Below are 12,995 nucleotides of genomic sequence, written 5' to 3' on the forward strand. Positions count from 1 at the left end.
CGATGCCGTGATTCGTGTGTTGAGTAGTTTCAGATCTTCTAAGGCAGGAATGACTTAAAGGATGGAAAGAAAACATACAAAAATGGAAGGAAAGCACAAAACGGAGTTTTTGAAGAAACTGGCAACGACGCGATCGCATGGACGACGCGGCCGCATGCCAGCGCGAATTAACAGCGACGCGACCGCGTGATTGACGCGATCGCGCACCTTGAGCGAAACACATATGACGCGGACGCATGACTGACGCGACCGCGTGACAAGGAAAACTCCACATGACGTGACCGCGTGACCCACGCGGACGCGTGACAGAGGCCACGCACCAGAAATTGCAGAAAACGCTCCTAGCGATTTCTGAAGCCCTTTTTGGCCCAAATCCAAGTCCAGAAGGCACAGATCAGAGGTTATGAAGTGGGGGAATGCATCCGTTTAAGGAGAGTCTCCAATTTTAGTTAGTTTTCATGATTTAGATTTAGTTTGAGAGGGAGATTCTCTCCTCTCTCTTTATGATTAGGATTTAGATTTAGGATTTTATTTGCTTTTAGGATTATCTCTTTTTATCAGGTTCAATATTCCTTTTTAATTACTTATTTTTCCAATTTAATTTATGAATTCTTCCATGTTACAGATTACTCTTTCGAATTAATGTTATTTGAGGTATTTCAGTTTATGATTACTTTCTTTTATTTATGTTACTATTATTCCCAATCTGAAGACATTTTTATTCCAGTAGATTTACTTTTCCCCCTTTTGGCCTTGGTTAAGAAATCAGTAACTCAGGAGTTATCAAACTCAAACATGATCGATAATTGTTATCTTTGCTAATTGAATTGAACTTCAAAAATCCCAATCTTTTCTCAGGAAATAAATAGGATTCGAAGATCAAACTAATTAGTCCCTTGACTTTCTTTTGCTTTAGTAAGAGTTAACAAAGCGGAATTAAGATTCAATTTTCATCATCATTGATAAGGATAACTAGGATAGGACTTCCAATTTCTCATACCTTGCCAAAAGTTTATTTTACAGTTATTTATTTATTTTACAATTATTTATCTATTTCCATTGCCATTTAAATTACGTGTTCCTCATTCTCAAAACCCCAATTCACAACCTTCATAACCAATAATAAGAACATACTTCCCTGCAGTTCCTTGAGAAGACGACCCGATGTTTGAATACTTCGGTTATCAATTATTAAGGGGTTTGTTACTTGTGACAACCAAAACGTTTGTACGAAGGGATTTCTGTTGGTTTAGAAACTATATCTACAACGCGACTATTTTTATAAAAATCTTTACTAGCAAAAATCCCAACGTCAACAGCTACTTTATGAGTCTTGGCTGTGGCTCTAAGCACTTTGTTTTCCAGTATTACCACCAAATACATAAATGCCACAGACACATAATTGGGTGAACCTTTTCAGATTGTGACTCAGCTTTGCTAAAGTCCCCAATTAGAGGTGTCCAGGGTTCTTAAGCACACTCTGTTTTTGCTTTGGACCTCGACTTTAACCGCTCAGTCTCAAGCTTTTCACTTGACACCTTCACGCCACAAGCACATGGTTAGGGACAGCTTGGTTTAGCCGCTTAGGCCAGGATTTTATTCCTTTGGGCCCTCCTATCCACTGATGCTCAAAGCCTTGGATCCTTTTTATTTTACCCTTGCCTTTTGGTTTAAAGGGTTACTGGCTTTTTGCTCTTGCCTTTTGGTTTAAAGAGCTCTTGGCTTTTTCTGCTTGCTTTTCTTTTTCTTTTATTATTATTATTATTATTATTATTATTATTATTATTATTATTATTATTATTATTATTATTATTATTATTATTATTATTATTATTATTATTATTATTATTATTATTATTATTATTATTATTATTATTATTATTATTATTTTCGCATATATATTCTTTTTCTGCAAGCTTTGTATTCACTGCTTTTTCTTGCTTCAATAATCAATTTCATGATTTTTCAGATTATCAAATAACATTTCTCCTTTTCATCATTCTTCAAGAGCCAACAATTTTAACATTCATAAACAACAAATTCAAAAGACATATGCACTGTTCAAGCATTCATTCAGAAAACAAAAAGTATTGTCACCACATCAAAATAATTAAACTAGTTTCAAGGATGAATTCGAAATCATGTACTTCTTGTTCTTTTGTTTTTAGAACATTTTTCATTTAAGAAAGGTGATGGATTCATTGGACATTCATAACTTTAAGGCATAGACACTTAAACACCAATGATCATGTAGTAAAGACACAAACATAAATAAAACAAAAGGTTCAAAAACCGAAAAACAAAAAAATAAGAACAAGGAAATTAAGGAACGGGTCCACCTTAGTGAGGGTGGCGTCTTCCTCTTGAAGAACCAATGGTGTTCTTGAGCTCCTCTATGTCTCTTCCTTGCCTTTATTGCTCCTCCCTCATAGCTCTTTGATCTTCTCTAATCTCATGGAGAATGATGGAGTGCTCTTGATGTTCCATCCTTAGTTGTCCCATGTTGGAACTTAATTCTCCTAGGGAGGTGTTGATTTACTCCCAATAGTTTTGTGGAGGGAAGTGCATCCCTTAAGGCATCTCAGGGATTTCATGATGAGGAACTTCCTCATGCTCTTGTTAAGGTCCATGAGTGGGCTCTCTTGTTTGTTCCATCCTTTTCTTAGTGATGGGCTTGTCCTCATCAATGAGGATATCTCCCTCTATGTCAATCCCAGCCGAATTGTAGAGGTGGTAAATAAGGTGAGGAAAGGCTAACCTTGCCAAAGTGGAGGACTTGTCAGCCACCTTGTAGAGTTTTTGAGGTTTCTCTGGCCTTAGGTGCCATTGATGGTTATGGAAAAACAAAAAGCAATGCTTTTACCACACCAAACTTAAAAGGTTTGCTCGTCCTCGAGCAAAAGAAGAAAGAAAGTAGTAGAAGAAGAAGAAAATGGAGGAGATGGAGTGAGAGAGTGTATTCGGCCAATGGGGAGAAGTAGTGGTTGTGATGTGTGAAAATGGAGTAGTGTTAAGGGGTTTATATAGGGGTGAGGGGAAGGTTAGGTTTTGGCCATTAGGGTTGGGTTTAGGAGGGAAAGGAATTTGAATTTGGAGGTAGGTGGGGTTTATGGGGAAGTGGTAATAAGGTGATTGGTGAAGGGTATTTGGGGAAGAGTGTTATGAGAAGGTGTGAAGAGGAGAGAAGAAGAGGTGTGGTAGGTGGGATCCTGTGGGGTCCACTGATCCTGAGGGGTCAAGGACTTAGCATCCTTGCTCCATTTAGGGCGTGCAAAACGCCCTTAGATTTCACTTCTGGCGTTAAACGCCAGGTTGCTGCTTGTTTCTAGCGTTTAACGCCAGCTTTTCTCCCATTTTGGGTGTTAAACGCCAAGTAGATGCTCTGTTCTGGCGTTAAACGCCAGTTTGGTGCTTGTTTCTGGCGTTTAACGCCAGCTTGATGCTTCTTTCTGGCGTTAAACGCCAGTCTGATGCTTCTTACTGGCGTTTAAACACCAGTAAGCTCTTCCTCCAGGGTGAGCTATTTTTCATGCTGTTTTTCATTCTGTTTTTGATTTTTCAGTTATTTTTGTGACTTCACATGATCATCAACCTAAAGAAAGCATAAAATAACAAAGAAAAATAAATATATATAATTAAATAACATTGGGTTGCCTCCCAACAAGCACTTCTTTAATGTCAATAGCTTGACAGTGAGCTCTCATGGTGCCTCACAGATAATCAGAGCAAGGTTGGGGCCTCTTAATACCAAACTTAGAGTTTGGTTGTGGCCTCTCAACACCAAACTTAGAGTTTGGTTGTGGCCTCCTAACACCAAACTTAGAGTTTGAATGTGGGTACTTTGTTTGACTCTGTATTGAGAGAAGCTTTTCATGCTATCTCTCCATGGTTGCAGAAGGAGAACCTTGAGTCTTGAATACAAGGTAGTCCTCATTCAACTTAAGGACCAACTATCCTCTATCAACATCAATCACAGCTTTTGCTGTGGCTAGGAAGGGTCTACCAAGGATGATGGATTCATCCTCATTCTTCCCAGTGTCTAGGATTATGAAATCAGCAGGGATGTAAAGGCCTTTAACCTTTACTAGCACGTCCTCTACTAGTCCATAAGCCTGTTTCATTGATTTGTCTGCCATCTCTAGTGAGATTCTTGTAGCTTGTACCTCAAAGATACCCAGTTTCTCCATTACAGAGAGGTGCATGAGGTTTATCCCTGACCCCAGGTCACACAGAGCCTTTTCAAAGGTCATGGTGCCTATGGTACAAGGTATTAAGAATTTTCCAGGATCCTGTTTCTTCTGAGGTAATTTCAGTTGAACCAGATCACTTAGTTCATTGATGAGCAATGGGGGTTCATCCTCCCATGTTTCATTACCAAATAACTTGGCATTCAGCTTCATGATTGCTCCTAGATACTTAGCAACTTGCTCTTCAGTAATGTCTTCACCATCTTCAGAGGAAGAATATTCATCAGAGCTCATGAATGGCATAAGGAAGTTCAATGGAATCTCTATGGTCTCTATATGAGCCTCAGATTCCTTTGGTTCCTCAAAGGGAACCTCCTTTCTGTCTACAAGACATCCCATGAGGCTTTTCCCACTGGGACTCACGTCCTCCTCACTCTCTCCAGGTTCGGCCATATTGATTATGGTTATAGTCTTGCACTCTCTCTTGGGATTTTCTTCTGTATTTCTTGGGAGAGTATTGGGAGGAGTTTCAGTAATCTTCTTACTCAACTGACCCACCTGTGCCTCCAGATTTCTAATGGAGGACCTTGTTTCATTCATGAAACTTAATGTGGTCATGGATAGATCAGAGACTATGGTTGCCAGGCCAGAATGGTTCTGTTCAGAATTCTCTGTCTGTTGCTGAGAAGATGATAGAAAAGGCTTGCTATTGCTAAACCTATTTCTTCCACCATTATTATTGAAGCCTTGTTGAGGCTTCTATTGATCCTTTCATGAGAGATTAGGATGATTTCTCCATGAAGGATTATAGGTGTTTCCATAGGGTTCTCCCATGTAATTCACCTCTGCTATTGCAGGGTTCTCAGGATCATAAGCTTCTTCTTCAGAAGATGCCTCTTTAGTACTGTTGGATGTAGCTTGTAATCCATTTAGACTCTGAGAAATCATATTGACTTGCTGAGTCAATATTTTGTTCTGAGCCAATATGGCATTCAGAGTATCAATTTCAAGAACTCCCTTCTTCTGAGGCGTCCCATTGTTCACAGGATTCCTCTCAGAGGTGTACATGAACTGGTTATTTGCAACAATTTCAATGAGTTCCTGAGCTTCTGCAGGGGTTTTCACGTGAAGAGATCCTCCTGCAGAATGGTCCAATGACATTTTTGACAACTCAGACAAACCATCATAGAATATACTTATGATGCTCCATTCTGGAAGCATGTCAGTAGGACACCTTTTGATCAGTTGCTTATATCTTTCCCAAGCTTCATAGAGGGATTCTCCTTCCTTCTGTCTAAAGGTTTGGATTTTCACTCTAAGCTTGCTCATCTTTTGAGGTGGAAAGAATTTGGCCAGGAAAGCACTGACCAGCTTATCCCAAGAGTTCAGGCTATCCTTAGGTTGTGAATCCAACCATGTTCTAGCTCTGTCTCTTACAGTAAAAGGGAAAAGTATAAGCCTGTAGACCTCGGGATTAACTCCATTGGTCTTGACAGTGTCACAAATTTGCAAGAATTCAGCTAAAAACTGATGAGGATCTTCCATTGGAAGTCCATGGAACTTACAATTCTGCTACATTAGAGAAACTAATTGAGGCTTAGACTCAAAGTTGTTTGCTCCAATTGCAGGAATTGAGATGCTTCTTCCATAGAAGTTGGAAGAGGGTGCAATAAAGTTACCAAGCATCTTCCTTATTAGGTTCGGCCATGTCTCCTTCTTTTTCAAAAATTTCTGTCAGGTTCTCTCCAGAGAGTTGTGCTTTAGCTTCCCTTAGCTTCCTCTTCAGAGTCCTTTCAGGTTCAGGATCAGCTTCAACAAGAGTATTCTTATCCTTGTTCCTGCTCATATGAAAAAGAAGAGAATAGAAAAGAAAATATGGAATCTTCTATGTCACAGTATAGAGATTCCTTTATGTTAGTAGAAGAAGAGAAGAGTATTAGAAGGAAAGAAAGAAATTCGAACACAGAGAAGAAGAGAGGGTTCGAATTATGTGTAGAAGAGAAGTGTTAGTGGTTAAATAAATAAATAGAAAGAGATGAGAGAGAAGAGTTTTCGAAAATAATTAAAAAGAAAGGAAAAATATTTTTTTATTTTAATTATTAGTTAGTATTCGAAAATTAAGATAAGAAATAAAATAAAATTAAAATTTAAAACAATTAGTTAATTAAAAAGAATTTTGAAAAAGAGGTTAGTGATTTTCGAAAATATGAGAGGAAATTAGTTAGGTGGTTTTGAAAAAGATATGATTGAAATAGAAAAGTTTTAAAATCAAATAAAAAGTCAAGTAGTTAATTGAAAAAGGTTTGAAAATCAAATTGGAAAAGATAAGAAGTTAGAAAAGATTTTGAAATTGATTTTGAAAAAGATATGATTGAAAATCATTTTGAAAAATATTTGAATTGGAAATTAAAAAGATTTGATTTTGAATTTAAAGTTGATTACTTGACTAACAAGAAACTAAAAAGATATTTTTTAGAGTTTAAAGATTGAACCTTTCTTAATAGGCAAGTAACAACTTGAAATTTTTGAATCAATCATATTAAATGTTAGTATTAATTTCAAAAATCATGAAATAAAAATAAGAAAAAGATTTTGAAAATAAATTTTAAAAATTTCGAAATTATTAAGGAAAAATTGAAAAAGATTTGATTTTTGAAAAAGTTTTAAAAAGATAGGATTTTTAAATTGAAATTTATGAGTAAAATAAGGAAAGATATTTTTTTTATTTTTGAATTTTTTTAATGAAGAAAGAGAAAAACAACAAAAAGACTCAAAACATGAAAATTATGAATCAAAACACACAATGCATGCAAGAACACTTTGAATGTCAAGATGAACACCAAGAATACTTTGAATGTCAAGATGAACACCAAGAACTTTATTTTTGAAAATTTTTAAGAAAAGAGAAACATGAAAGACACCAAACTTAGAAATTTTTAATGTTGAGACACTAACAAATTGAAAATGCATATGAGAAACAAGAAAAGATGCACAACAAGAAAATGCAAAGATCAAACAAGAAAAATCATCAAGAACAACTTGAAGATTATGATGAACACATGCATGAATTTTCAAAAATTTAAAGGAAAATTAAAACACATGCAATTGACACCAAACTTAAAAACTGACACAAGACTCAAACAAGAAACATCAAATTTTTGGTTTGATGATTTTATTAATTTTTTTTTTTGGATTTTCAAAAATTATTTTGAAAAAGAAAAATAAGGATTTCAAAATTTTTAATGAGAATTCCAGGAATCATGCAATGTCAGCCTAAAGCTCCAATCCAGAAATTAGACATGGCTCACTAGCCAGCCAAGCTCTCAGTGAAAGCTCCGGTCCAAAACACTAGATATGGCCAATGGCTAACCAAGCTTCAGCAGAACATTACATACAACAGCTAATTTGCTGAGAAAGACAAAGAAGCTCTTCTCAAGATAGTTGAAACCTCGGTCCAAAAGATTAGACATGGCTTAACAGCCAGCCATGATTCAACATATCTCATGAAACTCTAGAATTCATTCTTAAAAATTCTGAAGAACATAGAATAAATTTTTTTTTTTGAAAAATTTTCGAAAATAAAAATAATAAAAACAAAAAGCTTAAAATTAAAATAAAATTACCTAATCTGAGCAACAAGATGAACCGTCAATTGTCCGAACTCGAACAATCCCCGGCAACGGCACCAAAAATATGGTGCACGAAATCGTGATTGTTCATTCCTTGGTAACGGCGACAAAAACTTAATACGCACGTTCATAATCTTAGTTCTTTTTCATAACTTCACACAACTAACCAACAAGTGCACTGGGTCGTCCAAGTAATAAACCTTACGTGAGTAAGGGTCGATCCCACGGAGATTGTCGGCTTGAAGCAAGCTATGGTCATCTTGTAAATCCCAGTCAGGCAGATTCAAATAGTTATGAGGTTTTGATAATTAAAATATAAATAAAATATAAAATAAGATAGAGATACTTATGCAATTCATTGGTGAGAATTTCAGATAAGCGTATGGAGGTGCTTTGCTCCTTCTGAATCTCTGCTTTCCTACTGCTTTCATCCAATCACTCATACTTCTTTTCATGGCAAGCTGTATGTTGGGCATCACCATTGTCAATGGCTACATCCCGTCCTGTCAGTGAAAATGGTCCAAATGCGCTGTCACTGCATGGCTAATCATCTGTCGGTTCTTGATCATGCTGGAATAGGATCCAGTGATCCTTTTGCGTCTGTCACTACACCCAGCATTCGCGAGTTTGAAGCTTGTCACAGCCATCCCTTCCCAGATCCTACTCGGAATACCACAGACAAGGTTTAGACTTTCCGGATCTCAAGAATGGCCGCCAATAATTCTAGCCTATACCACGAAGACTCTGATCGTAAATCAGGAGGCTAAGAGATATGCATTCAAGCTTGATTTCATGTAGAACGGAAGTGTTTGTCAGGCATGCGTTCATAAGTGAGAATGGTGATGAGCGTCCCATAATCATCACATTCATCATGTTCTTGTGTACGAATGAATATCTTAGAGAAGAATAGGCTTGAGTTGAATAGAAAAACAATAGTACTTTGCATTAATTCATGAGGAACAGCAGAGCTCCACACCTTAATATATGGGGTGTAGAAACTCCACCGTTGAAAATACATAAGTGAAAATAGGGTAGACATGGCCGAATGGCCATCCCCCATAAAGGTCTAAGATAGCATAAGACTAATCAGATATCGGTCAAAAGACTCTGAATACAATAGTAAAAAGTTCTATTTATACTAAACTAGTTACTAGGGTTATAGAAGATAAGTAAATGATGCAGAAATCCACTTCCGAGCCCACTTGGTGTGTGCTTGGGCTGAGCATTGAGCTTTCATGTGTAGAGACTCTTTTTGGAGTTAAATGCCAGGTTGTAGCCTGTTTCTGCCTTTTAACTTTGATTTGCAACCTGTTTCTGGCGTTTAACTCCAGAATAGGGCAAGAAGTTGGCGTTGAACGCCAGTTTGCGTCATCTAAAATCGGGTAAAGTATGGACTATTATATATTGCTGGAAAGCCTTGGATGTCTAATTTCCAACACAATTAAGAGCGCGCTAATTAGATTTATGTAGCTCTAAAAAATCTATTTTGAGTGCAGGGAGGTCAGTATCCAACAGCATCTGCAGTCCTTCTTCAGCCTCTGAATAAGATTTTTGCTCAAGTTCCTCAATTGCAGCCAGAAAATACCTGAAATCACAGAAAAACACACAAACTCATAGTAAAGTCCAGAAATGTGATTTTTATTCAAAAACTAATAAAAACATAGTGAAAACTAACTAAATTATACTAAAAACATACTAAAAATAATGCCATAAAGCGTATAAATTATCCGCTCATCACTCATCTTCCAAGTCATAATCTTCTTCCGGGTCACCTTCATACTCACCCAGATACTCTGTGGGAATGATCGAAATCGTTCCGATCATGTCATCATCTCCTTCATCAAAATATTCCTCATCAACATCGACATCTTTGTTTTTATCAACTCCTGAGGACTGGGCTACTGCCTTGCCTTTTTCCATCTTTGCAGGTGATGAAATTTCCTTGGGATAAGTCTCACCATCAGATGGAAAGATGATTCGAGAATCCACAGAAGGCGTTGCCCCTTGCTTACTTCTTTGCCTGCCTCTAACTGAGGTTTCTTGCTCTGATTAAAACTTCTCCTTCCACCCCTTCCTCTTGGATAACCCCTGGCTCGACCTCGATAGTAGGGGTATTGATTTCAGGAAGGTGCTCGATGCCCCCATTGTGGATTACGTCGATACAGATGATCACGTCTTTAGAATTCTTGACAATTCCTAATCCACTGAAGACCTATAGCCTGGGATCGGCTTAAAGGTGTAGCCACATTTTGCTAAGGGGTCTTTGAACTAGAACCTTCTATACGCCGAATCGGCTGTCTCTGGGGTGCTTGCTCTTCTCTATGAGCCAATTCCTTTTTCATCCTTTCCTTCTCAAAGATTGCTGCTACTTCAGCATCAAAGACAGCATTGCACCGCGGACACAGAGATACGTCTCGGTCTTTGATTTTTTGCCAAACCAAGAAATCCAGCAAACCATCCCCTGCTCCAGGATATACAGCTCTCACTTGCGACTCAAAATCATCCAGAGTCACATCAAAGTCATAGGACATGCCAACCATGTTCATTCCAAAGCAAGGTTCGAGATAATTAGCATCAACATCGAAGGGATCAACATCAACCTTTATCTCTTTCTTGCCATCATCGAATTTCAACCGTCCTTCCATTATTGCTTCCTGAATTAAGTCCCTGAAACGGACACAACTGTTAGCCAAATGACTTGTTGCTTGATAAAATTTACAATAAGGCTTTCCTTTTAAATCTTTCACGGAAAGTAAAGTTCTACCCACAGGCAGAATTAATTGTTTATCTTTAAGTAACACATCAAAAATCTGATCAGATTTTGAAATATCAAAACTATACTTCTTTCCACTTTTTAGTTTTGAATCATTCGACTTTTCATTACTAGGAAGTTTTTTCAGTAAAGAACAAACATATGGAGGGCCTTTCTTAAGTTTATCCAAATCGACTTCTGTTTCGAAATCGAGTTCCTCCTCTGAGGACTCCATGGTTACATAAGCAACCTTTTCTTTTCGAGTAAAAGGTTTACTCTTTGACCTTTGCTCATTTCTATACTTCTCTTTCTCTTTTTCATGAGTTCGGTCTGATGAACCTTTTCATCCAAATGGGCTAAATCAGGAATATGCACATTAAGCAATTTTCTGCGCATACAGAATCATAGCCCCATGGTTGCTATTTTCACTATCTCACTTTCGGGTAATGACACATAGCATCTACTTATAGCATTTTTGAAACGTATTAAATAATCATCGATGGTTTTACCATCTTCGCGTTTCAAAGCCACTAGATCAGTAACTGCTACATTCATTTTCCTTCGATAAAACTGAGCGTGAAAAGCAGTTTCTAACTGATTCCATGTTGTGATCGAATTTGGTCTGAGATTCAAAAACCAAGTAAATGCATTCTTCGTCAATGAAGAAGGAAAGAACTTCATTTTAAAATTTTCATCATTAGCTAAGTTCCCAATCTCGACCAAATAACGAGCAACATGTTCAGTAGTTGATTCTCCAATTTCTCCAGCAAACTTTGTGACTATCTTTGGATTCTTCACCCCTCTTGGCACTTCAGCCGTTTGAACAACTTGGGGAAAAACGGACACAAAGTGTGGTCGATTCATAAAACCAACATTTAGACCAACTCGATTCAATACTTCTTCCACAATTCTAGTGATTTGATAACGTTTGCCGCCATGATTAGCACGTAATCTGGCCAAAACGTCATCGGCATTTTGATCTCGGGGAACTACATAAGGGTTTTCTTGATTTAAAATATTGTTTTCATTTTGGAAAACATTTTCTGTCCCTTCATTATTTCCCCTGGTGTTATGCCCTTCACCTTCATCATAATCAACAATTCGAGCAATCCGTTCGACTTGTCTAGCAAGACGCTCGAATTTTGATTCATGATCGGCCATCATGGGATTCAAAATCGTAGTCATCTGTTGGGTCAATAAATTAACTAAGTCATGATGACTTTTCTCTACTTGGTGTCGATATACTGCCATCAAATTTGTAGCATTCGAAGTAGATCCCACATTATAATCACGAGAATAATCAGAATGTTGTTGCGGGTTTCGAGTGTTACTCACTCTACTTGTATTCCCAAAACGGGAAGGCGGAATAAAGCCGCCCACCGGTGGGGTATAACCAGGAGGAAGGCTATAAGGAGGCCAACCAGCGGTTAGTGGAGGTTGATATGGTAGAAAAGGGTCACGCGGACGAATATTACGTCCTGCATTTCCAGTCTGAACAGTCGTAACTGTTATACTTTCAGTTCCAATTGCGGCCTCCGAGTGTGAAGACACGTTAGCTTGTTGCATGGATCCTAGTATGCTATCATTGATGGATAAACCACCATTCAGATTCGATACCTCATCAGCCATGTGAATGATCTTTCCACTTCGTAATCGCATACACTGAACAACACTGGAAAAAATATGTTTGACACACTTCAATTTTAAAACTGTCCCACCGGGCGTGCCAATTTGTTTTGTTGATTTTTAGCAAATCGATGGTGATTCAATATCTAATGATCTGGAAGCGAAACCTACTCCTCTTTGCAGGTACCAGTTTTCTAAAAGTGCATCAAAGCGTCTTCGATTAGATGAGAATTGGGAATAAAGACAAAAGTAAAGTTTTTGAAAAAAAGAACAAACTGAAAATAAAAAGGTTCGCGTTGAAATTAAAAGAAAACAGTAAAATGCCTTCGACTGTGTCAAAGGACTTTGGCATAAAAATCTTAAATGCAAAATGTAAATTAGACAATGAAGATAAAGAACACTTGGAAAATAAATTTACTTGAAAGATAAAGTTTACAGAAATGGTAAATTTAAGAGATAAAAATATGGATGGAACCCTACAGAAAATAAACTCGATTGCAGACTCAGAAATTCGCTGGGATGTGAGTGTGCTTGAGTGTTTTTCTGAAACAAAGTTCCAACCTTTATTCCCTAAGACTTCCTAATATTTATAAGCTGCGTTAAGTAACTGACGATTAATTACAATTAATTATAAAAACCATGGCCTTGAATGCCTTCTCCTTGATAACCGTTCCCGCCGCTTGGCTGCGCACATTTCCCATAAATTCCTCGCGTGATGAAGGCCTTTAACTTCTCCACTACCATAACCGTTCGATCACTCATTTGGGTGTCTTGTTTGATTACTCATTTCAAATGTCCTAT

The 12,995-nt window shown here is 37.4% G+C and overlaps 1 non-coding gene across 1 annotated transcript; it reads left to right on the forward strand.

Annotated features, from left to right (window-relative positions):
- The first annotated feature begins 5,402 nt into the window (after window positions 1–5,402).
- LOC112788211 (small nucleolar RNA R71) lies at window positions 5,403–5,510 on the forward strand. The gene has a single exon (XR_003195585.1). It is a non-coding gene; the product is annotated as a small nucleolar RNA R71 (small nucleolar RNA).
- The last annotated feature ends 7,485 nt before the right edge of the window (window positions 5,511–12,995 follow it).

Source organism: Arachis hypogaea, chromosome 20 (assembly GCF_003086295.3).
Source record: "Arachis hypogaea cultivar Tifrunner chromosome 20, arahy.Tifrunner.gnm2.J5K5, whole genome shotgun sequence".
Taxonomy (NCBI): Eukaryota; Viridiplantae; Streptophyta; class Magnoliopsida; order Fabales; family Fabaceae; genus Arachis; species Arachis hypogaea.